The 24,627-nt window shown below is 41.9% G+C and overlaps 1 protein-coding gene and 1 non-coding gene across 2 annotated transcripts in view; both read left to right on the top strand.

Moving 5' to 3' along the window:
- The window catches only part of GLUD1 (glutamate dehydrogenase 1), a 29,371-nt gene extending 20,729 nt beyond the window's left edge, over positions 1-8,642 (top strand). The window contains exons 8-10 of the mRNA XM_077946423.1: positions 1,850-1,941; positions 5,847-5,910; positions 7,233-8,642. The gene's annotated coding sequence lies outside the window, so the exon portion shown is untranslated. The remainder of the gene's footprint in view (positions 1-1,849; positions 1,942-5,846; positions 5,911-7,232) is intronic.
- Positions 8,643-16,985: 8,343 nt separating this feature from the next.
- Positions 16,986-17,089, top strand: LOC114670283 (U6 spliceosomal RNA). The gene has a single exon (XR_003719751.1). It is a non-coding gene; the product is annotated as a U6 spliceosomal RNA (small nuclear RNA).
- The last annotated feature ends 7,538 nt before the right edge of the window (positions 17,090-24,627 follow it).

The raw sequence follows: 24,627 nt of genomic DNA on the forward strand, positions 1-24,627 counted from the left end.
ATAGTGGGATGCCTCCAGCTTTGTTCTTTTGGCTTAGGACTGTCTTGGCAATGTGGACTCTTTTTTGGTTCCATATGGACTTTAAAGTAGTTTTTTCCAATTCTGTGAAGAAAGTCATTGGTAGATTAATGGGGATTGCATTGAATCTATAAATTACCTTGGGCAATATGGCCATTTTCACAATATTGATTCTTCCTATCCATGAGCATGGAATGTTCTTCCATTTGTTTGGTGTGTAGTTTTCCTTGAAGAGGTCCTTCACATCCCTTGTAAGTTGGATTCCTAGGTATTTTATTCTCTTTGAAGCAATTGTGAATGGGAGTTCACTCATGATTTGGCTCTCTGTTTGTCTGTTATTGGTGTATAAGAATGCTTGTGATTTTTGCACATTGATTTTGTATCTTTGCTGAAGTTGCTTATCAGCTTAAGGAGATTTTGGGCTGAGACGATGGGGTTTTCTAAATATACAATCATGTAATCTGCAAACAGGGACAATTTGACTTCCTCTTTTCCTAATTGAATACGCTTTATTTCTTTCTCTTGCCCAATTGCCCTGACCAGAACTTCCAACACTGTGTTGAATAGGAGTGGTGAGAGAGGGCATCCCTGTCTTGTGCTAGCAAAACTAATCTTTTGAGCCAGCTAAAAAAGGCTGTGAAAAGGTCCACTTAAGAAAACCTTTCCCTTTGGGTAAGAATTGAGTCCCAGAAAAGAAAATAATATTTTGTCTCATGAAACTTAGGCCAAAAATGCACAATGTCTTTCTGGATATTAACTCTCCCAGATACTTATATCCAGATTTTTATTCTGTGATGTAATGTTCACAGAATATAATCTACAAGTGAATTTTTTTTTTTTTTTGAGACAGAATCTTGCTTTGTCACCTAGGCTGGAGTACAGGGGCGCAATCTCAGCTTACTGCAGCCTCCGACTCCCAGGTTCAAGCAATTCTCCTGCCTCACCCTCCCAAGTAACTGGGACTATGGGCATATGTTGCCACACCTGCTGAGTTTTGTATTTTTAGTAGAGATGGGGTTTCACCATGTTGGCCAGGATTGTCTTGATCTCCTGACCTTGTGATCCGCCTGCCTCAGCCTCCCAAAGTGCTGGGATTACAGCCATGAGCCACTGCACCTGGCCAATAATAATATTATTATTATTATTATACTTTATGTTCTAGGGTACATGTGCACAACATGCAGGTTTGTTACATATGTATACATGTGCCATGTTGGTGTGCTGCACCCATTAAGTCGTCATTTACATTAGGTGTATCTCCTAATGCTATCCGTCCACACAAATAATATTTTTTTAAGTGTGATTTTTAAACCCCACTGCTAATACTCATTTCTGTCTCTGGTTGCTCTTAGTAAAGGCTTATCTAGTGTCAAGAATTGTTTTTGAGACTCCTGATGAGAATACTTGTTTTTCTTTGACTAGAGTAAGCGCCACAGTTAAGAGTAGAATTTCTCATCAAGCTGAAATAAGACCAAGACCTCCTACTGAGCTTCTCTACTCAGCCCACTGTGAGAATCTGGGTGAAGTGTTCCATCTATTTCCTTTTCTTTTTCCCCCAGCATTTTCTTTTTAATAGAGCCAAGGAAAAACCCTGGTAATGGGTGTTATGGAAACAGAGCAGTGACCTAAATCCACATTTATATAGGAAATTGATGATGTGTTTTATTCCTTCTTGACTGAGTTTTAAATGATTAACCCTTTTATGTCATTAAAACTCTATAATTCGTTTTTTGGGTTACAGTTATTGTTTGGGACTACTTTTGATTCTACTTCATTTTTTTTTCTGTTAGCAATATCTTGATCTCTTTGGGGTTTTGTTTTTTTTTTATAGTGTCTGTTCAAGAGAGTTTAGAAAGAAAATTTGGAAAGCATGGTGGAACTATTCCCATTGTACCCAAGGCAGAGTTCCAAGACAGGATATCGGTGAGTGTGCTCACCCCACAGTTGTACTTCACACATACTCCCTGCTCTTTCCTTCAGACAGAGCTGGTTAGGCTGATTTCATTTGTAGCATAGTCTTTGTAATTAGCTTGACAGTAAGTGCGTGACATGTGTGTTTTTTACCTTCCCTTTTCATTACATTCTAAAACTGGAGTAAGAATCCTAATGACTACTAATAAATTTAAAATAAATTTGGTATTTTTCACGCACATGTTAACAGTGAAGGATTATTATGTATTTTAATTATTTTAAGCTTCAGAGAAATAGGAAGAATTGAAAAGTAAGCATTAGATTGAACTATATGAGAGTCCAGGAGTTTGAGACCAACCTGGGGAACATAGTGAGTCCCCGTCTCTACAAAAAGCAAGAAAGAACGAAAGAGGCCTGGGCACAGTGGCTCATGCCTGTAATCCCAGCACTTTGGGAGGCCGAGGCAGGCAAATCACGAAGTCAAGAGATCGAGACCATCCTGGCCAACATGGTGAAACCGTGTCTCTACTAAAAATACAAAAATTAGCCGAGTGTGGTGGCACGCACCTGTAGTCCCAGCTACTCAGGGGGCTGAGGCAGGAGAATCCTTGAACCCGGGAGATGGAGGTTGCAGTTAGCCAAGATCGTGCCACTGCACTCTAGCCTGGGCAACAGAGAGACTCTGTCCCCACCTCTCCACAAAAAGAAAAGAAAGGAGAGAGGGAGGGATGGAGGGGGGAAAACTTCTCTACCAGTAAATGATGGAAGACATGAAAAACAAAAGTCCATAGCAGAAAAGCCTGGGGAAAAAACTTAACTTCATTGTTAAAGAAATACAAATTGTAAAAGGGTTTTTTTTTAATGTATTAACGAAAACAGTGAATGGATCTTATGTTCACCATGTATGTGGTGAAACAGTTGTACTTTTATTCTAGTGACAGTGCACATTGGTGTAGCATTTTGGAAAATGTGAAATTATTAAAGTGTTCCTGCCCTTTGGTGCTATGATAATCTCCCCTCTGGGAATTTATCCTAAGCAAATAATTCAAAAGACGAGAAACCACTCCATGCACGATGATGTTACTGAAACTATGTGTAGGCCGGGCGCAGTGGCTCACACCTCTAATCCCAGCACTTTGGGAGACCAAGGCGGCTGGATCACCTGAGGTCAGGAGTTTAAGACCAGCCTGGCCAACGTGGTGAAACTCCGCCTCTACTAAAAATACTAAATTATCCGTGCATGGTGGCGCGTGTGCCTGTAATCCCAGCTACTTGGGAGGCCGAGGCAGGAGAATCGCTTGAACCCGGGAGGTGGAGGTTGCAGTGAGCCAAGATTATGCCGCTGCACTCCAGCCTGGGCAACAAGAGCGAAACTCTGTCTCAAAAAAAAAATAAAAAAGAAACTATGTGTAGACAGTTTTTAAATTTGGTTTCATTTAAAGTCCAGGGGCAGGGAAATGGCTGAGTTATAATATATCTTATATCATCTTAGGAAATATTCAGTCATAGTTTAAGAATATATTACAATGACTAAGTTATATCTTCAAATATTCAGTGATGGAAAATAGTTCTGAGACTATATTGCAACATGGGAAAAAGTTAAAGGTTTTGTTTTAAAGAAAGAAAAAATGCTTTAGCCATTCTAGGTACTAACCGTTCCCCTCAGTAAGCCTTCCTTTTTCCTAGAGTGATGTCTTTGTTCTGGTCCTTCTATCTGGAATACACCAGTCCCTTCCCTGCTTAAGTGTCACTGCAGTTCTGTGGCTGTCATTGAAAGTCTCCTGTGTGCCACTGTTTCATACAGAACATCCATCCCAAGTGGCTAGTAGTGCATTGGAAGGGCTTGCGCTGCTACTGCCGCTGCCAGAGGACTGTTCACACCTCCCTTTGGTCACCCCACTGCCCAGCATACGCCTTGTCAGTTAAAATAAAAGTTTTCTCCAGCTCTTTCCCTCTAGTTTCCCCCTGCCCCTGTTTGGCACTATCAGGACCCACATCATTGACCCTGCCATGTTTCCACTGTCCCTCATCCCCCAGTGCCCTCACTTCCCTTCTTAAATTCCATGCTCCATCATTACAGTCACTCCCCGGTCTTGTTTCCTTCGTCATACTCCCTTGTTAACACCTAAGCCCTGATTAAATCCCAGCAGTCTCTTCCATGCCTCTACCCTGTAGGAGGCCTGCTGGCAGTTCACGCCCTGACCACTAACCTCAAGTAGGCACTCAGAGCTGCCCAGCAGTCATACTACTTTTCCATGTTCCATTCATTCTCCCCGTTCTCCTGAGTGATTACATCATATTTTCTCCTCTTCTTGCTGCCCTGCACTCCAGCTCATGCCCTGCTATCTGTTCACAGATAAAACTGAGGCAGCCTGGGAGCTTCCACACCTACCCGGCTCCTGGTACCTGTACCCAGTCCTGTGTCATCTCTCTTCGAATAGATCAGCTCTTTGTGCTTTCATTTCTTAGGTCCAGTTCTTGTTGTGGGCATTGGATGCTTTTTCCTCAGATACACTGCTCTAGCAAGTCTGCTCCTCTCTCCTACATCAGCAGTTTTCCCTCCTCTGAGTCATTCCCCTCAGCTTACCAAATGCTGTTTTAAAAAATGTGTAAATCTTAATCCCACTTCCCCTCCCAGTACTGCCATTTGTTTCCTGTACAGCAAACCTCCTTGGAAGCGTTGTGTATACTCAGCCTCCAATTCTTCTTTACTTGAACCTACTCCACCAAGACTATTCTTGTTAAGACAGCCAGTGACACCAGCATTGCCAAATCCAATAGCTATTTTCAGTCCTCATCTTGCTTACCTGTCAGCAGTTCTTGTCACAAATGACACTCCCACCTTGAAACAATTTCTTCTCTTAGCTTCCAGGATACCACCTTCTCCTGGTTTTCTTCCTACCTCACTGAACATTTCTTCTCTATTGCCTCTTGCTGGTAACTCTTCAACTCTCCACTCTCCTAACATTGGAAGGCCTGAGTCCCTAAACCACTTCTCTATCTAGATTGAAAACTTCAGAAACCTACTTAGCCTCGTGGTTTGAAGTCCATGTATATACAACTCTCTTCCCACTAGAATATAAAGTCTGTGAGAGCAGATTTTTGGTTTTACTCTACTGTGTCCCCTGGTACCTGGAAGAGTATGTAATCAATGTGTCCAAACTATATCAGTGACCCATTTTAATTTTTTATCGGGCATATGTGTTTTTTGGCTCTGTATGTCACCTCAAGAGTGGCAGTGAGTTAATTGTCCTTAATTTTTTAGAAAGCATTCCAAGAAAAAAATTAGGAGAGAAGCTGATTTGATGGTGGAGGCCCTGAGTCATATCCCAGCTCTAAAAATAGCCATCTGTAACCTTGGCCAGGTCTCTGATCCTTAGTTTCCTCATCAGTAAAATTAAGAAGCTGCTAAGATCTATAGCTTTAAAAGTTGCTGGCAGTACTGAATACGCAGGCAGAATTCTACCCCCAAGCCGCTTTGGGGTTTAATGAGATTCCTTTCTGGGTTCTGGGTGGTGTCCCTGTTCTCTGGGGAGCCGAGGTGAACGCACCATGGCATGAACAGCGTAACACATTGCTCAGTGCATCTGCGTCTCCGTGAGTGGAGGGTGCTCATCTCACTCCATACCTCCATGTGTCCAGGTCCAAAAACTGTCTTCATTGTTGTACCATAATCTTATTTCATGAGTATTTATTCGCTGTCAAATATAATAAAAATAAATTGTGGTTAACAAGCAATTTCTTCAGTAAGTGTCAAGATACTATATCTTTGATACTGTACAGAAATGACATATCTTTGCTGAAAGACAAAAAATCTGTCTGGTCATATATTTACGTAAGAATCCTTTGTCATCTTATCCAGGGACACAAAGCAGGTCTTTGTGGTTTTGTTAAACATGTGTTCTTTTTCCTAATAGGGTGCATCTGAGAAACACGTCATGCATTCTGGCTTGGCGTACACAATGGAGCGATCTGCCCAGGGTATGTGTGCAGATGCTGTTTGCCTTCCTGCTAGTCACATGAAGTGTAACTCAACCGTGTTATCTCAGCCGCCAGACTGTGTGTGCTGATAGAAAGTAGCAATCTGTTCAATGGTCCTCATTTTTGTGTAGCAAAACACATGCTTTTTCAGTCTCAGATGATGAGCAATTTTTTTAGAGTCTTCAAATATGTTTATGAGGCTTTGGAAAGAAATAGTAAGGCCGAGTTAGGAGGTAATGATGTTGGCAGGTAGCCTAATATCGAGTAGTTAGCCAAATTGGATGGCAGCTCAGTGCGCACTGTTACAGCTACAGGAGGCTACCTTACTGTAGAATTTGGTATAAGCAAAAGTTATTTTGACTGCTCGATCCCTACTTTAAGGCCTCAACCACAATTTCAGTCCAGTTTTCCTAATTTCTTCTTGGGTTCAGATTCTGTCTGCTTGTATTTATGATGAAGTAGCGTAAGCAGATACTGATGAAGAAGGTGGTACTTCTTAGGGCTGTTGTTTTTCTTGTTAATTTTTTATTGAGATAGGGTTTATGTGCTATAAATTCATATTTTTAAAGTATACAATTTGGCATCCTTTATTATATATACTAGCCATCACCACTATAGAATTCTAGAACATTTTCATCACCCTCTTCTTTTTTTGTTTATTTGAGATGGAGTCGCCCTGTTGCCCAGGATGGAGTACAGTGAAGCAATTTCAGTTCACTGTAACCTCCGCCTCCCGAGTTCAAGCAATTCTTGTCCCTCACTCTCCCGAGTAGCTGGGATTACAGGCGTGAGCCACCATGCCCAACTAATTTTTGTTTTGTTTTTTTGTTTTGTTTTTTGAGATGGAGTCTCGCTGTGTCACCCAGCTGGAGGGCAATGGTGCGATCTCAGCTCACTGCAACCACCGCCTCTTGGGTTCAAGCAATTCTCCTGCCTCAGCCTCCTGAGTAGCTGCGATTACAGGCATCCACCCCCATGCCCGGCTAATTTTTTTGTATTTTTAGTAGAGATGGGGTTTCACCATGTTGGTCAGGCTGGTCTTGAACTCCTTACCTCCAGCAGTGATCCACTTGCCTCGGCCTCCCAAAGTGCTGGGATTACAGGCGTGAGCCACTGCACCCAGCCACCCCATTGTTAAGTCCAGAGAATTAGGCCCTCCTGCCTAGAAGTTCTGCTGCTACAGTAGTTTGTCTTTGGCTGCCCAAGTCCTGCCTTGAAACACTGAGAAGGTAACTTGGACCAGGCCTGTCTCGGCCTTGTGTGTTTTTGGCCTGGCCCCTTGAGTCAGGATCATCTTCACTGCATTTTCTCTTTCTTTTCAGCAAATTATGCGCACAGCCATGAAGTATAACCTGGGATTGGACCTGAGAACAGCTGCCTATGTCAATGCCATTGAGAAAGTCTTCAAAGTGTACAATGAAGCTGGTGTGACCTTCACATAGATGGATCGTGGCTGACTTCCTCACTACCCTCTTCACCTGTAACTTCTGCAGACCTATCACAAGTTTACATGTAACCACAGAAATCCCTTTCTCTCCTGACTCAGTAATAATGGATACCATTCTCAACAAGTCAATCCAAATCAGGGGCTGGATTTGGATTGTGAAGGATTTTGGAAGTGAAGGAGAAAGAAGTTAAGGTTAGGGGATCATGTACAAGCTGAGTGTGAAAGTAGAAATCACCTACACCAGAGAGCCATTTGGGTATTTTGCCTTTAAATAAAAAGTCTCCTCCATCTGGCTGTGCAGCCTTGCTCTGTGGCTTTTCCCAACACAATCAGTCCTATTGCTGGGGAAGGGACAGGCAAGAGCAGTCAGTTGCTTGCTTATTTCGCTCTGGACGAGTCTGGGACACGCTGTAACTTTAACACATTTAAGAAGTAGGTGTGTGGCCTTTTCAGAAAGTGGCATGGTCTTGAAGTGAGTTCTTAGTATTTTTATATGCAAAATAACTGAATTTTGCAGGTTGCAAACAAATATAAAAGCTGTTTCTCTTTATGCATTTTATTATTTTAGAATAAAATAAGTACATGCTGCTGTAATAAAATTGCCTTTAATCACTTAACAAGCCTAACCTTGACTGAAATAGTGAATGCCTACAAAAATTATTAATGGAAAAAACTAATATTTTTTATTATAAAAGTGTCATTTATAGCTTATCAGTCATGTATTGTCCAGCAAACATTAAAAGCCCTGTGGATAATTAAGTTTTCTTCATACCTGCAAAGTGGTGGAGGCCATTTTCGTTAAAACTGTCAGAATTTGCTAAGTATAATTATGACACATAGTCCAAAGAATGCAGTAACCTTTTTATCATGTTACTAATTGTTCTCTTTGGAAGATCTGTGGTTGACTAATTAAACAGTAATTCAAGTAGAGTGTCCCAGAAGAAAACCACTTGGGCTCCCTGTTTGGAGTCTGGCTGGCTCTGAGCATTGTCAATGGCCCTACTCACCTGACTTTGTGTCCTCTCCTTTTAGAGGTTTTCCATTCTGCACCCAGCGTCGCTAACAGTGGGCTGAAAACAACCTTGGGTGAGTGTTTCGTTTGGGAGTTATTTGGCCAGGGCCTTTTGAGCAGTAGTGTCCCTGTGAAGTGCTAGATACTATATGTGTAAGAATGAGCTTTTTATCTTTTTAACTATAACACCCTTGAGAAATTTCTAACTACTTTTTAACTGCATGGCTTAACCTGGTGATAAAAGCAGTTATTAAAAGTCTATATTTTCTAAAACTTAGGTTTCTTCTCTTGTGTTTTTTTTACATGTGGTAGTTTCTCTTTTCCTAAGTTATAATACTGCAATTGGATTTCTGAAATGTTTATAGCGACCACGTATATAACATTTCCTTCCACTTTATTTTGAGCTGCCCAGATTTTATGCTTGAATTCTTTTTTTTTTTTTTTTCTTTTTCGGAGCTCTACATATTCCGAGAAACTTCCCTAGTAATGAACTATAGAAATGATCTCTTAGTCTTTATTCTCGAATTATTTTGTATTTTATTAAATAATATCTATAGCTGTTCTTGAGGAAGAGGCTCCAATGTTTAAAGCCGATATACTGAAGCAACTTTTAGTGCCGTTTTTCACTAAAGGAGATTTTATGTGGAATAATTTAGCCACAGAATGTAACAACTATTGAAGAGATAATAGTAACTGTAATCAGAACTGAATTCTAGAGTTCCACCAGTTACTAACTGCCAATGTGAAGCCTGACTTTCACTGGTCTTTGTCTGTGTTTCGCAGTTCCGCCTCTGCATGCTCCTGGCATTGGGTCAGTCAGATAAAAGGCCCCCAGTATATGGGCATAGTGAGCCCTTCCCCAGCCTGGTGGTGTCTATCTGCACTCTAGGTGGGCTACTAAAATGTGTAAGGGGAAAAGTGATACAAAAACCAGTTCCAGAATGTTCAAATAATGGTGGGTGGGGCAGCAGATTCAAGTCATGTGAATGTAGGATAAGTCTTAGTGGTGGCCTTTGACTATATATTGGAAGTTGGATATATATTGGATATTGGAAGTACCGTTTTTTTGCCTTGAGGGGGCAATTTTTGTTTTTTGAGACAGGTTCTTGCTGTGTCACCCAGGCTGGAGTGTGGTGGTGTAATCACAGCTCACTGCATCCTCTACCTCCTGGGCTCAAGTAGTTCTCCTGCCTCAGCCTCCTGAGTAGCTAGGACCACAGGTATGGGCACTACATACACCTGGCTAATTGTTTTTATTTTCTGTAGACATGAGGTCTCCCTGTGTTGCCCAGGCGGGTCTCAAACTCCTGGACTCAAGTGATCCTCCTACCTTGGCCTCCAAAAGTACTGAGATTACAGGCATGAGCCACCATGCCTGGCCAATAGTAATTTTTTAAAGGTTAATGTTGAGGAGTATTGTTGATAGTGTGCTAGTTATATAAAGATGAGAGCACTAATGTCAGTAAATTTGTCTCCTGAAGCTTTTAGTTTTTAAAATTCCAGTCAATTACTCTTTTTACCTTGATATAGAAATTTTATTTTTTCAGATTTATTTACAATTTTTTTTCTTTTTTTCTTTTTTTCTTTTTTTTTCTTTTTGTGACAGAGTCTCACTTTGTCGCCCAGGCTGGAGTGCAGTGGCACCATCTCGGCTCACTGCAACCTCCGCCCCCTGGGTTCAAGCAATTCTGCCTCAGCTTCCCAAGCAGCTGGGACTATAGGCTCATGTCACCACGCCCAGTTAATATTCTTGTAGTTTTAGGAGACATCGGGTTTCACCATATTGGCCAGGCCCGTCTCGAGCTCCTGACCTCGTGATCCACCAACCTCAGCCTCCCAAAGTGCTGGGACTACAGTTATAAGCCATTGCGCATGACCTATTTACAGTTATTTTAAAAACTCACATGTAATAATCAAGTTACTTCTGAAACAGCCATAGATGACTTATATAGCACCTGAAGAAGACTTAACTGTTGCTTTATGATCCTCTACACCAGAGTGTATTCTAATTACCCTGATTAAGGAGATGAAAAGTAAAGGCATGATTTTTCAGTGCTTTTGGCACATTAACTAGTAGGATTGATAATTACTTTTTAATATATTTTTCCTTTTTTTTTTTTTAATTTAGGATTCTAGCCAAAGAGCTGATTTACTTTTTTTAAAAAAGCCTGGCATCTTAACTCACAAGCAAGTGAATTCCATATTCTCTAAACATCCCTGGCAGGCTTTCCCAGCCCTGCTGTTCAAAGCATGGCACATGAAGAAAACTACATCTGTGGGTCGGGCGCGGTGGCTCGCGCCTGTAATCCCAGCACTTTGGGAGGTCAAGGCGGGCGGATCACCTGAGGTCAGGAGTTCGAGACCAGACTGACCAACATGGAGAAACCACATCTCTACTGAAAAAAAAATACAAAATTAGCCAGGCGTGGTGGCGCATGCCTGTAATCCCAGCTACTCGGGAAGCTGAGGCAGGAGAATTGCTTGAACCCAAGAGGCGGAGGTTGCAGTGAGCTGAGATTGCGCCATTGCACTCCAGCCTGAGCAACGATCAAAACTCCATCTCAAAAAAAGAAAGAGAAAGAAAGAAAGCTACATCTGTGGATATTGTACAAAAGATTTTTCTTATTATTTTTTAATTTGTAACATTTATTGACTTGTGTTTGTACTTTTATCAAACATACTTCATTTATGTATTTATTTTAAGATGAAATCTCAGTCTGTCACCCAGGCTGGAGTACAGTGGCGCGATCTCAGCTCACTGTAACCTCCGCCTTCCAGGTTCAAGCAATTCTCCTGCCTCAGCCTCCCGTGTAGCTGGGATTACAGGCGTGTGCCACCACACTCAGCTAATTTTTATATTAGTAGTAGAGACAGGGTTTCACCATGTTGGCCAGGCTGGTCTCGAACTCCTGAGCTCAACTGATCCACCTGCCTCAGCCTCCCAAAGTGTTGGTATTAAAGGCATGAGCCACCGCACCCAGCCTCAAACATACTTTACGCAATTTTTCACCTCAGCACTATTGACATTTTAGGCTATGTAATTCTTTGCTATGGGGCTCTCTCTGCCTTGTATGATGTTTAGTAATATCCCTGGCCTCTACATATTAGATGTCAGGAAGATCCCTCAGTTATTAACAAATGTATTCAGATTGCCAAATAACCCCTGCGGAGCAAATTCATCCATTGTTGTGAACTGTGATCCAGACAGCCAAATAGTGATACAAGGTTTATTGTTCAGAATAGCTCGTCCCCTCCAATCCAGACACCTGCCTCCCATTTTCCACTCCCCATAGGCAACCACTTTCAGCAGTCTTAAATGTTTCATTTTTATTCTATTTAAAGCCTTTGCTCATTTTTAAATTGGGTTTTGTCCACATTATTGAGTGGTAAGGGTTCTTTATATATTCCACAGCCAGTTGTGGTGGTATAGGCCTATGGTCTCAGCTACTCAGAAGGCTGAGGCAGGAGGATCACTTGAGCCCAGAAGTTCAACACTAGTCTAGACAACATAGCAAGATCCTATCTCTAAATGAATTTTTGAAATATATATGTATTCTAGATAATTGATTGACCTTTATCATGTATATAATTTGCAAATATTTCCTCTCGATCTATTAGTTGTCTTTGCATTTTCTTGGTAGTCTCCTTTTTAATCTTGAGAAAGCATAATTTATTTTTCCTCTGGTTGGTGTGCTTTAGGTTTTATGTAAGAAACCATTGCCTAATCCATGCAGATATATCCCTCTTTTTTTTTTTTTTTTTTTTTTTCTTTTGAGACAGTCTCTCTCTGTCGTCCAGGCTGGAGTGCACTGGTGTGATGTCACAGCTCATGGCTAACTGCAGTCTCTACTCCTAGGCTCAAGTAATCCTCCCCCTTCAGCCTCCCAAGTAGCTGGGACTATAGCACCAGCTATAGTCAGCCTCACAGGTAGCTGGGTATATAGCACCAGGACTATAGCACATACTACCACAAAGCACAGCTAATTTCTGTATTTTTTGGAGAGACAAGGTCTCGCCATGTTGCGCAGGCCAGTCTTGAACTCCCAGGCTCAAGCATTCACTCACCTTGGCCTCCCAAAGTGCTGGGATTACAGGTGTGAGCCACTGTGCCTGGCCTAGAAAGACTTTTTTAAGAAATAGTGACCAAAAATATCCCACATTTGATGGGAGTTGTGAATCTACACATTCAAGATGCTCAACAAATTCAAAGCAGGATAAACTCAGAGATCCACACTGAGACACATTATAATCAAATTGTAGAAAGTTAAAGACAGAAAAGCAGCAAGAGATAAGTAATTCATCCTGTACAAGGGATCTTCAGTAAGATTAACAGTTGCTTATCAGAAATCACGGAGTACAGAAGGCAGTAGGATACTTCTTCCCCTCTCTCCCACCGATAGATGATATATTAAAAATACTGACAGGAAAAAATCAACCAAGAATCCTGTATCTGGCAAAAAATAACCTCTAAAAATGAAGGAAACATTAAGACATTCCCAAAAAAGTCAAGGGAGTTTATCACTGGTAAACTTGTGTTATAAAGAATGCTAAAGTCTCCCCATATTACTTTCAGGAAAGAAAAAAAAATAGAATGCAAAAGTGGAGCTGGGGTCAGGAACGGTGGCTCACGCCTGTAATCCCAGCACTTTGGGAGGCCAAGGCAGGCGGACCACCTGAGGTCAGGAGTTCGAGATCAGCCTGGCCAACATGGTGAAACCCCATTTCTAATAAAAATACAAAAAAAATTAGCTGGGCATGGTGGCATGCACATGTAGTCCCAGCTGACTGAGGCAAAGACAGAATTGCTTGAGCCTGGGAGGCGGAGATGGCACCACTGCACTCCAGCCTGGGCAACAGAGCAAGACTACATCTCAAGAAAAAAAAAGGTGGGGGGGGATTGGGGGAGTCCAGCATAGCGGCTCACGCCTGTAATTTCAGCACCTTGGGAGGCTGAAGTGGAATCACGTGAGGCCAGGAGTCCACAACCAGCCTGGGTGACATAAGGAGACCCCATCTCTACAAAATAAAAATAACCAGGCAGGGTGGCTCAGGCCTGTGGTCCTAGCTACTCAGGAGGCTGAGACAGAAGGATTGCTTGCAGCCAGCAGCTGACTAGCCCAGACAACCAGTAAGACCCCATCTCTACAAAACATAAATTTAAAACATTAGCTGGGCATGGTGGTGTGCATCTGTAGTAGTAGAGGCTCGCTTGAGACCAGAAGTTGGAGATTACAGTGAGCTATGATGACACCACTGCACTCCAGCCTGTTTGACAGAGCAAGAACCTGTCACTAAAAAAAATAATAAATGAATAAAAATATAAGAATGCTTGGCTGGGCACAGTGGCTCATACCTGTAATCCCAGCACTTTGGGCAAATCACCTGAGGTCAAGAGTTTGAGACCAGCCTGGCCAATATGGTGAAACCCCATCTCTACTAAAAATACAAAAATTAGCCATGTATGATCGCACGGGCTTGTAATCCCAACTACTTAGAAGGCTCAGGCAGGAGAATCGCTTGAACCCAGGAGGCAGAGGTTACAGTGAGCGGAGATGGTACCACTGCACTCCAGCCTGGACAACAGAGCAAGACTCAGGCTCAAAAAAAAAAAAAAAAAGCTAAAGCGAGTCCTTCAGGCTAAAATGAAAGGACGCAAGATGTAACTCAGAACTATATGAAGAAATAAAGATCACTGGTGAAGGCAACTATATAGCTAAATATAAAAACTAGTATGGTTGTATTTTGGGTATATTATTCCTTTCTCCTTTATGATTTAAAAACCATGCATAAAATAATATGCATCTATGTTAATAGGCACTAATTGTTTAAAGACATAATTTGTAACAATACAGGTAGGGGACAGAGAAAGGAGCAGAGTTAATGTATGCTGTTGAAGCTAAGTTGGTATCAGTCTGAACTGGACTTCGAACTCAGCATGTTAAATGAAATCTTCATAGTACCCACTAAAAAAAACTTTTAAAATATACAGAAAAGGATTTAAGAAAGGTTCAAACTATTACAGGATAAATCATTAACCAAGCACAAAAGAAGGTATTGAGGAGCAAAACACTTTATGTAGAAACTGAACAGCGTGATGACATAAGTAAGCTCGTTGGTGTGTGGGTTTTTCTGTTTTTCTTTTTTGGGGTTTGTTTGCGACGGAATCTTGCTCTGTCACTCAGGCTGGAGCACAGTGTTTCATTCTCAGCTCACTGCAGCCTTTGCCTCCCAGGTTCAAGTGATTCTCAGCCTCCTGAGTAGCTGGGATTGCAGGCGCCCGCCACCACAGCCAGGCAGTTTTTTGCATTTTTAGTGGAGACGGGATTTCACAACATTGGCCAGGCTAGTCTCGGGTTCCTGACCTCAAGTGGTCCACCCGCCTCGGCCTCCCAAAGTGCTGGGTACACTCACCGCATGAGCCACTGCGCCCAGCCTATTTTGGGTTTTTTTGAGACAGGGTCTGGCTCTGTTGCCCAGGCTGGAGAGCCGTGGCACAATCAGCTCGCTACAACCTTGACCTCCGCAGGCTCAGCTGATCCACCCACCTCAGCCTCCTGAGTAGCTGGAACCACAGGTGTGCACCACCAAACCCAGGTGATTTTTCTATTTTTTGTAGAGACAGGAGTCTTGCTATGTTGCCCAGGCTGGTCTCAAACTCCTGGCCTCAAGCAGTCTGCCCAGCTCAGCATCCCAAAGTGATAGGATTACAGGCGTGAGTCCAACCATAAGCAAGTTTTTGTTTTTTGTTTTTGAGCCGGTCTCACTCTGTCCCCAGGCTGAAGAGCAGTGGTGTGATCATGGCTCACTGCAGCCTCATCTCCAGGCAGGAGCCACCGTGCCCGGTCAAGTAACTTTTTGTTTCAGTAATCACTTTAAATGTAAATAATCTCACCAATAGAAAGATCAGCAGAACTGATTTTTTTTAATGATGTAATACATGATCCAAATATGCAACTTACAAAATACTCACTGTAGACCCAAAGACACAAATTGGTTGAAAGTGAAAAGATGGAAAGAGATAATCCACGCAAATAGTGACCAAAAGAGAGCTGGGGTGGCTATACTAATACCAGACAAAATAGATTTTAAGCCAAAAAATGTTACAGAAAAACATTTTATGTTGGTAAGAGAGTCAAATCATGAGAAAATTAACAATTATAAACACATGAACCAAAAAAAAGGGGGGCTCCAAAATGCACAAAGCAAACTAATAAAATTGAAGGAAGAAATAGTTTTACAATAATGGAGACTTCAATACAGGCTGGAGTGCGGTGGCTCTATCACAGCTCACTGCAGCCTCTGCCTCCCAGACTCAAGTGATTCTCCAACCTCAGCTTCCCCAGTAGCTGGAACTATAGGCACACACCACCACACGCGGCCAATTTGTGTATTTTTTGTGGAGATGGGGTTTCGTCATGTTGCCCAGGCTGGTCTCAAATGCCCAAGTTCAAGCAATTCTCCCACCTCAGAATCCCAAAGTGCTGGGATTACAGGCCTGACTTACTGCGCCCAGCCAATACCCCACCTTCAATAAATATAACATCTAGACAAAATCAGTAAGGAACTAGAGGAATTGAACAACACACTAAACCAACTAGACCTAACAGACATATAGAAAGCTCTCCATCTAACAAGAGCAGAATATATATTCTCAAGTGCATATGGAACATTCCCCATGATATATCATATGTTAGGCCACAAAACAATTCTCAATATATTTTAAAAGGTCAAAATTATACAAAGGGCCAGGTATGGTGGCTCACAGCTGTAATCCCAGCACTTTGTGAGGCATAACGGCAGATCACTTGAGCCCATGAATTCAAGACCAGCCCTGACAACATGGTGAAACCCTGTCTCTACCAAAAAAAAATTTAAGAATTAGCCGGCTATAGTGGTGGTGAATGCCTGTAGCCCCAGCTACTCAGGAGGCTGAGGCAGGAGGATGGCATGAGCCTGGAAGGCAGAGGCTGTAGTGACCTGAGATCATACCACTACACCCCAGCCTGCAGGACAGAGTGGGGCCTGTCTCAGAAAAACAAAACAGGACAGGCTTGGTGGCTCACGCCTGTAATCCCAGCACTTTGGGAGGCCAAGGCAGGTGGATGACCTGCGGTCAGGAGTTCAAGATCAGCCTGGCCAACATGGTGAAACCCCATCTCTACTAAAAAATACAAAAAATTGGCTGGGCGTGGTGGCAGGTGCCTGTAATCCCAGCTACTTGGGAAGCTGAGTCAGGAGGATCGCTTGAATCCGGGAGGCAGACGTTGCAGTGAGCCGAGATCACGCCACGGTATTCCACCTTGAGCAACAGAGCAAGACTCTTGTCTAAAAAACAAAACAAAACAAAACAAAAAAAAATTATACAAAGTGTCTTTTCCTACAAAAGTGTAATGAAGCTAGAAGTCAATAACAGGAAAACCTGGAGAATTTGCAAATAAGTGAAAGTTAAACAATATTCTTAAACGACCAGTGGCTCAAAGAAATGACTAGAGAAATTGAAATACTTTCAGATGAATTAAAATAAAATGCAAGATACCAAAATTTATGAGATGGTGTGACAGGGGTACTCAGTGAAATTTATAGCTTTAAATACTTACATTAAAAAAGAACGATCTCATGCTCACTTCGTCAGCACATATACTAAAATTGGAAAAATACAGAGATTAGCCTGGCCCCTGTGCAAGGATGACATGCAAATTTGTGAAGTATTTTATATTTGTTTTATTAAAAAAAAAAAAAAAAGGCCAGGCACGGTAGCTCATGCCTGTAACCCCAGCACTTTGGGAGGCTGAGGTGGGCAGATCACGAGGTCAGGAGATCAAGACCATCCTGGTCAACATGGTGAAATCCCGTCTCTACTAAAATACAAAAAATTAGCTGGGCGTGGTGGCACACACCTGTAATCCCAGGTGGGCTGAGATCGCACCACTGCACTCAAGCCTGGTGACAGACTGTCTCAAAAAGAAAAGAAAAGAAAAAAAGAACGATCTCAAATTAACAACCTAACTTTACACCTAAGGGGTGTTTAATCCTTTGGTTTCCCTGGCCACATTGGAACACATTGAAAGAAGAACTGTCTTGGGCCACATACAAAATACATTAACCCTAACGATAAATGATGAACTAAAAAAAAAAAAAAAAATTCCCAAGAAAATCTCATAATGTTTTCAGTTATTTGCAAAGTTTGTGAATTTGTGTTGGGCTGCATTCAAAGCTGTCCTGAGCTTCGTGCAGGACAAGCTTGACCTAAGGTGTAAAAGAAGAGCCAACTAAACCTACAGCCAGCTTCTAAAGGAAGGAAACACTAGAGATTAGAGCAGAATGAAATAGAGAATAAAGGAAAAAGAATTGTCAAAACAAAAAGTTGGTTCATGGAAACAAAAAGCAACAAATTTGATGAGCCTTTAGTATGACTCAGAAAAAAAAAAAGAGAATAGCAAATAACTAAACTCAGAAAGAAAATGGAGACATTATTACCGACCTTACAGAAATTTTAAAGATTTTTAAGACAATACTATGAAAAATTGTATTCCAACATATTAGACATCTAGATAAAATGTACAGATTCCTAGAAATACACAAATTACCAAATATGACTTAAGAAGAAATAGAAAATCTCAATAGACCTGTAACAAGTACATAGATTAATCAGTAATCAAAAATCTCCCAACACATACAGACAGAAAGTAGAACAATGAATACCAGGGGCTGGGGGCAAAGAATGGGCAGTTACTGTTTAGTGGGTACAGAGTTTCAGTATGGAATAATGAAAATGTTCTAGAGATGGATAGTGGTGATGGTTGTACAACAATATGAATATACTTAATGGTACTGAAATGTACACTTAAAAATGGTTAAAATTATAAATTTTATGTTATGTATATTTTACCACAATAAAAATGAACAACAAAAAAACAAAAAGTCCAGGCCCTGGGGCTTCACTGATGAATTCTAACAAACACTTAAAGGAGAATTAACACTAATCCTTCACAAACCGTTCCAAAAAAATAGAAGATGAGAGAATACTTCTAATACTTTCTATGAGGCCAGTATTACCCTGATACCAAAACCAAAGACGCCTGCAAACAAAGTAAACTATAAACCTGGGGTCCAGGCACGGTGGCTCACACCTATAATCCCAGCACTTTGGGAGGCCGAAGGTGGGATGATCACGAGGTCAGGAGTTCGAGACCAGCCTGGCCAACATGGTGAAACACCGTCTCTACTAAAAATACAAAAATTAGCCAGGTGTCATGGCGGGCGCCTGTAATCCCAGCTACTAGGGAGACTGAGGCAGGAGAATCACTTGAACCTGGGAGGCGGAGGTTGCAGTGAACCAAGATCATGCCATTGCGCTACAGCCTAAGCGACAAGAGCTAAACTCCGTCTCAAAAAGAAAAAACTACACACCAATATCCTTTATGAATATAGACACAAAAATGCTGAATTAAATACTAGCAAACCAAAGCCAGCAGCTCACTAAAAGTGCTACACACCATGACCAGGTGGGACTAATCCTAGGAATGCAAGAGGAGTTCAACCTAAGAGATCAATCGATGTAATGCACCACATTAGTGAAACAAAGGGGGAAAACGTATTATCATCTCAATAGATGCAGAGAAAGTAGTTGACAAAATTGAACACCCTTTCATAATAAAAACATTCAGCTAGGAATAGAAGGAATTTCTCAAAAAGAACAAAGAGCATTTATGAAAAAAATCCATAGCTAACATATTCATTGGTGAAAAATGGAAAGCATTCCCCTTAAGCACAGGAACAAAACAAAGATTCTCACTTTCACCACTACTACTCAACATTGTACTGGAAGTCTCAGCCAAGAAAATTGGACAAGAAAAAGATATAAAAGCATCTAAATTGGAAAGGAAGAAGTGAAACTCTATTGTCAGATGACATGATTCTATATTCAGAAAATTCCATAGAATACACACACACATATACACAAACATGAACCTACTAGCCAGGCATGGTGGCTCACACCTGCAATCCCAACATTTTGGGATGTTAACGCAGGCAGGTTGCTTGAGCCCAGGAGTTCAAGACCAGCCTGGGCAACATGGCAAAGCCCCATCTCTCAAAAAGTACAAAAACTAGCAAGGTGTGGTGGCTCACGCCTGTAGTCCCAGCTACTCAGAAGGCTGAGGTAGGAAGATCACTTGAGCCAGGAGGTGGAGGTTATGGTGAGCCAAAGATTGCACCACTGTACTCCAGCCTGGTTGACAGAGCCAGACTCTATCTCAAAAACAAACAAACAAATAAATAAACCTACTAGAGCTAATTTTAATTCAGCAAAATTGCAGGGTACAAAATCAACACACAAAAATCAGTTATGGAAATATACATGTTAAGATGGCCAACTAGATGCAGCCAGGTGCAACAGCTGCCACCGAGGGACTGATTTGACTGGTGCAGTCCTAACGGATCTTCAGAGGGAAGGCACTGAGAGTGGATGGAGGGAAGACACAGAAGCTAGGCTAAAGGGGGAGGAAGCTGGGAGGCCTGCATGGGGCTACTGCACCCAGGAACTCATTCCTAGCCCCCAATGATCTGGGGTAAAGGGTGAGTTGAACTGGCAAGGAGCAACGCTTCTTACGACCAGCCTCTGGAATCCTGGCAGGAGATCCTTTGACCACCATGGACACTGGAGTCGTAAGGGAGATACGCTTAGAGAAGTGGCCAGGGCAGTAGCCAGGTGATGAACCCAGAGGGTTTGCAGCAGGAGCAGCTGTAGTGGAGCACAGCCAGGGACGGCCACCCCTCTAGACTCAACTTGCTCCCACAGGAGACTTTCGCCCTAGGGGAACCGTTGGGCCTGAACTTCGCAGAGCAGTCTTACTCATCAGGCAGGGCTGGTACTACCTGAGCACTCCTTAGTTCGCTGGCCTCTCTCAGGGCCCACCCTGGCCATGCCTGATTGCAGGGAAGCCTTGAGCGCCCTAGGGGCCTACATCATAGCTCCAGTGCTGGTGGACCATGCCTGAAATGCGAAGGGCTCCCCCGGGGCAGCCCCCAGGGCCACACACCAGCCCTCACACTCCTTCCACATTGCATCTTCCCCCAGGCCCACGGAAACACCCCACATGGCTTTGCCAGCACATGTGTGCACGGGCAGGTTTTGCTTATCTTGTCCTGCCAGCCTGCGTGTATGTGTACACCCTGCCCTGAAACTGAGACACAGAGCCAACCAGCCCCAACCCCGCCCCTGCCAGTGCCCCACCCATTTGCCAGCACTACCCCAAGTGAAACTAGGCATAGAGAACAGCAGACTCTCCCCAGTGCTGATGCTCCCCAGCACCCTGCTCCCTTGTCAACACCACTACCACTGCAACCACACGTAGTCACCAGCAGGGGCCCCCACCATGCAAGCTGTGTTCCCTTTGCCACTGTGGTAAATGCTGGCACAGAGGCAGGCACACCAGCACCCACTAGCACCCTACTGCAGCCGTGCTGCTGCTGCCACTGCTGCTGGCACATGCAAACGAGGATGGATTCCACTGTCTCTGCACTACTAAATGCCTTGGCTGACATTACCCATTAGTGTGTAGTGACCAGCAGTCTAATGAGAGCATCTTGGCTCACCCAGTGCAGTGGATTCTTAACCTCAAGAAGACAGAACAAAGTTGGGGCTCAACACAAGTCCTCCAGAGTTTAAGCATGCAGTCCAGGAGCTGGGAACTAAGTGTTGGCTCTCTAAAATCTTCCAGAAATGAAGCCAATTGACTGAATCCACCTTACATAACAGTGAAACCCTCAAGGTCATCAAATAGGATAAAAGGAAAAAAAATCCATCCAAAGGTCAGCAACTTCAAAGAATGAAGGAACATAACCCTGCAAAGACAAAAAAGAACCAGTGCAAGAACTCTCACAACCCAAAAAAACCAGAGTGCCTTCTTTCCTCCAAACAGCTGTACCACTTCTCCAGCAAAGGGTCTGAACCAGGCTGAGATGACTGAAATTACAGAAATAGAATTCAGAATATGGATAGGAATGAAGATGATCAAGATGCAAGAGTATGTTGAAAGCCAATCTAAGGAAGCTAAGAATCATGATAAAACAATGCAGGAGCCAACAGACAAAATAGTCAGTACAGAAAAGAATGTTGTAACCAACTTGATAGAGCTAAAAAAACACACTACAAGAATTTCATTAATAGCAGAATAGACCAAGTGGGAAAGTATCTCAGGGGTTGAAGACTGGCTTTCTGAAAGAAGACAGGCAGACAAGAATGAAGAAAATAAAATACAAAGGAAGGAACAAAACCTCTGAGAAATATGGGATTATGTAAAGAGACCAGATCTATGACTCATTGGTGTCCCTGAAAGAGATGAAGAGAGTATAAGCAATGTGGGAAATATATTCCAGGATATCATTTATGAGAACTTCCCTGACCTAGCTAGAGAGACTGACATTCAAATTCAGGAAATGCAGAGAATGCTAGTAAGATATTTCACAAGAAGATCATCCCCAAAACACATACTCATTAGATTCTCCAAACTCAAAATGAAAAAAAAAAAAAAATGCTAAAGACAGCTGGAGAGAAAGGTCAGGTCACCTACAAAAGGAACCCCATCAGGCTAACAGTGGACCTCTCAGTAGAATGCCTACAAGCCAGGAGAGATTGGTGGTCTATCTTCAACATTCTTAATAAAAAGAAATTCCAACCAAGAATTTCATATCCAGCCAAATTAAGCTCCATAAGTGAATGAGGAATAAGATCCTTTTCAGACAAGCAAATGCTGAGAGAATTTGTTATAACAAGACCTGCCTTACAAAAGCTCCTGAAGGAAGCACCAAATGTGAAAGGGAAAGACCATACCAGCCACTGCAAAAACATACTGAAGTATGCAGACCCGTGGTACTATAAAGCAACCACACAAAGAAGACTACATAATAACCAGCTAACATCATGACAAGATCAAATCCACACATATCAATACTAACCTTGAATGTAAATGGGCTAAATGCCCCAATTAAAAGGTACACCATGGCAATCTGGATAAAGATTTAAGACTCATTGGTATGGTGTCTTCAAGAGACTCATCTCACATGCAATGACACCCATAGGATCAAAATAAAGAGATGGAGAAAAATCTACTAAGCAAATGGAAAACAGAAAAAAATCAGGGGTTGCAATCTAAATTTCAGACAAAACAAACTTTACAAACCAACAAAGATCAAAAAACACAAAGAACAGCATTACATAATGGTAAAGTGTTCAATTGAACAAGAAAACTTAACGATTCTAAATATTAATATTTATGCATCCAAAACGGGAGCACCCAGATTCATAAAACAAGTTCTTACAGACCCTCAAAGAGACTTCGACTCCCACAAAATAGTAGTGGGAGATTTTAACATCTCACTAACAGTATTAGATAGATCACTGGGGCAGAAAATTAACAATGATATTCAGGACTTGAACTCAGCACTGGATCAAATGAACTTGACAGACATCTACAGAACTCTCTTCACTAAAATAACAGAATATACATTTTCATCACCACATAGCACGTACTCCAAAATCAGTCACAGAATAATACAGGAAATACTCCTCAGAAAATGCAAAAGAAGTGAAATCATAATGACCAATCTCTCAGCCCATAGTGCAATCAAATTAGAAATCGAGACCAAGAAATTCACTCAAAATCATATAATTACATGGAAATCGAATAACCTGCTCCTAAATGACTTTTGGATAAATAATGAACTTAAGGTCAAAATTAAGAAGTTCTTTGAAACTCATGAGAAAAAAGATACAACATACCAGAATCTCTGGGACACAATCAAGGTGGTGTTAAGATGGAAATTGACAGCACTAAATACCCACATCAAAAAGTTAGAAATATTTCAATGTAACAACCTAACATCACAACTAAAATAACAAAGGAACCAAGAGAAAACCAGCCCCAAAGCCAGCAGAAGACAATAAATAACCAAAATCAGAGCTGAACTGAAGGAAATTAAAACACGAAAGTATTCAAAAGATCAATGAATCCAGGAGTTGGCTTTTTGAAAAAAATCAATAAAATAGAAAGACTGCTAGCTAGACCAATAAGAGAGAAAATCCATATAAACACAATCAGAAACAATGGAGGAGAAATATTTCTCCAAAGAAATACAAATAACCATCGGAGAATATTATGACTACCTCTATGCACACACAAGAAAATCTAAAAGAAATGGATAAATTCCTGAACACATACACCCTCCCAAAACTGAGCCAGGAAAAAAACTGAATCCCTGAACAGACCAATAGTGAATGAGCTCTGAAACTGAATCAGTAACAAATAGGCTACCAAAAAAAAAAAAAGCCCAAGACCAGACAGATTTACAGCTGAATTCTACCAGAAGTACAAAGAAGAGCTAGTACCATTCCTGCTGAAACTATTCCAAAAAATTGAGGAGGAGGGACTCTTTCTCCTTCAAAACTCACTCTGTGAGGCCAGCATCATCCTGATACCAAAACCTGGCAGAGATACAACAAAAAAAGGAAACTTCTGGCAAATATCCTCGATGAACATCAATGCAAAAATTCTCAACAAAACTCAGCAAACTGAATCCAGCAGCACATCAAAAAGTTTGTCCATCACAGTTAAGTAGGCTTTATCCTTGGGATGCAAGGTTGGTTCAACATACACAAATCAATGAATGTGATCTGTCACATAACGAGAACTAAAGACAAAAACCACATGATTATCTCAATAGATGCAGAAAAGGCTTCTGATAAAAATCAACATCCAACCATGCGCAGTGGCTCAAGCCTGTAATCCCAGCACTTTGGGAGGCCGAGGCGGGTGGATCACAAGGTCAGGAGATCAAGACCATCCTGGCTAACATGGTAAAACCCCATCTCTACTAAAAATACAAAAAACTAGCCAGGCATGGTGGTAGGCGCCTGTAGTCCTAGCTACTTGGGAGGCTGAGGCAGGAGAATGGCGTGAAACCAAGAGGCAGACCTTGCAGTGAGCCGAGATCATGCCACTGCGCTCCAGCCTGGGTGACAGAGCGAGACACCATCTAAAAAAAAAAAAAAAGAGAGAGGTGCCATGTGTACAAAAATCAATGCACAGTTATGAACTTTTTTTCAAATATATTTTGACACATCTTATCTAAATACAAAATACAGAAGCCTGTGTTACTCAGGCACGTGGCCCAGGAGGGCCTGAGACTAACACACACACTAAGCAAAAGAACATAAAATTTATCTTACAGTCGGAAAAACCAACATTTTGTGTATTTA

The sequence above is a fragment of the Macaca mulatta genome, chromosome 9 (assembly GCF_049350105.2).
Source record: "Macaca mulatta isolate MMU2019108-1 chromosome 9, T2T-MMU8v2.0, whole genome shotgun sequence".
Taxonomy (NCBI): Eukaryota; Metazoa; Chordata; class Mammalia; order Primates; family Cercopithecidae; genus Macaca; species Macaca mulatta.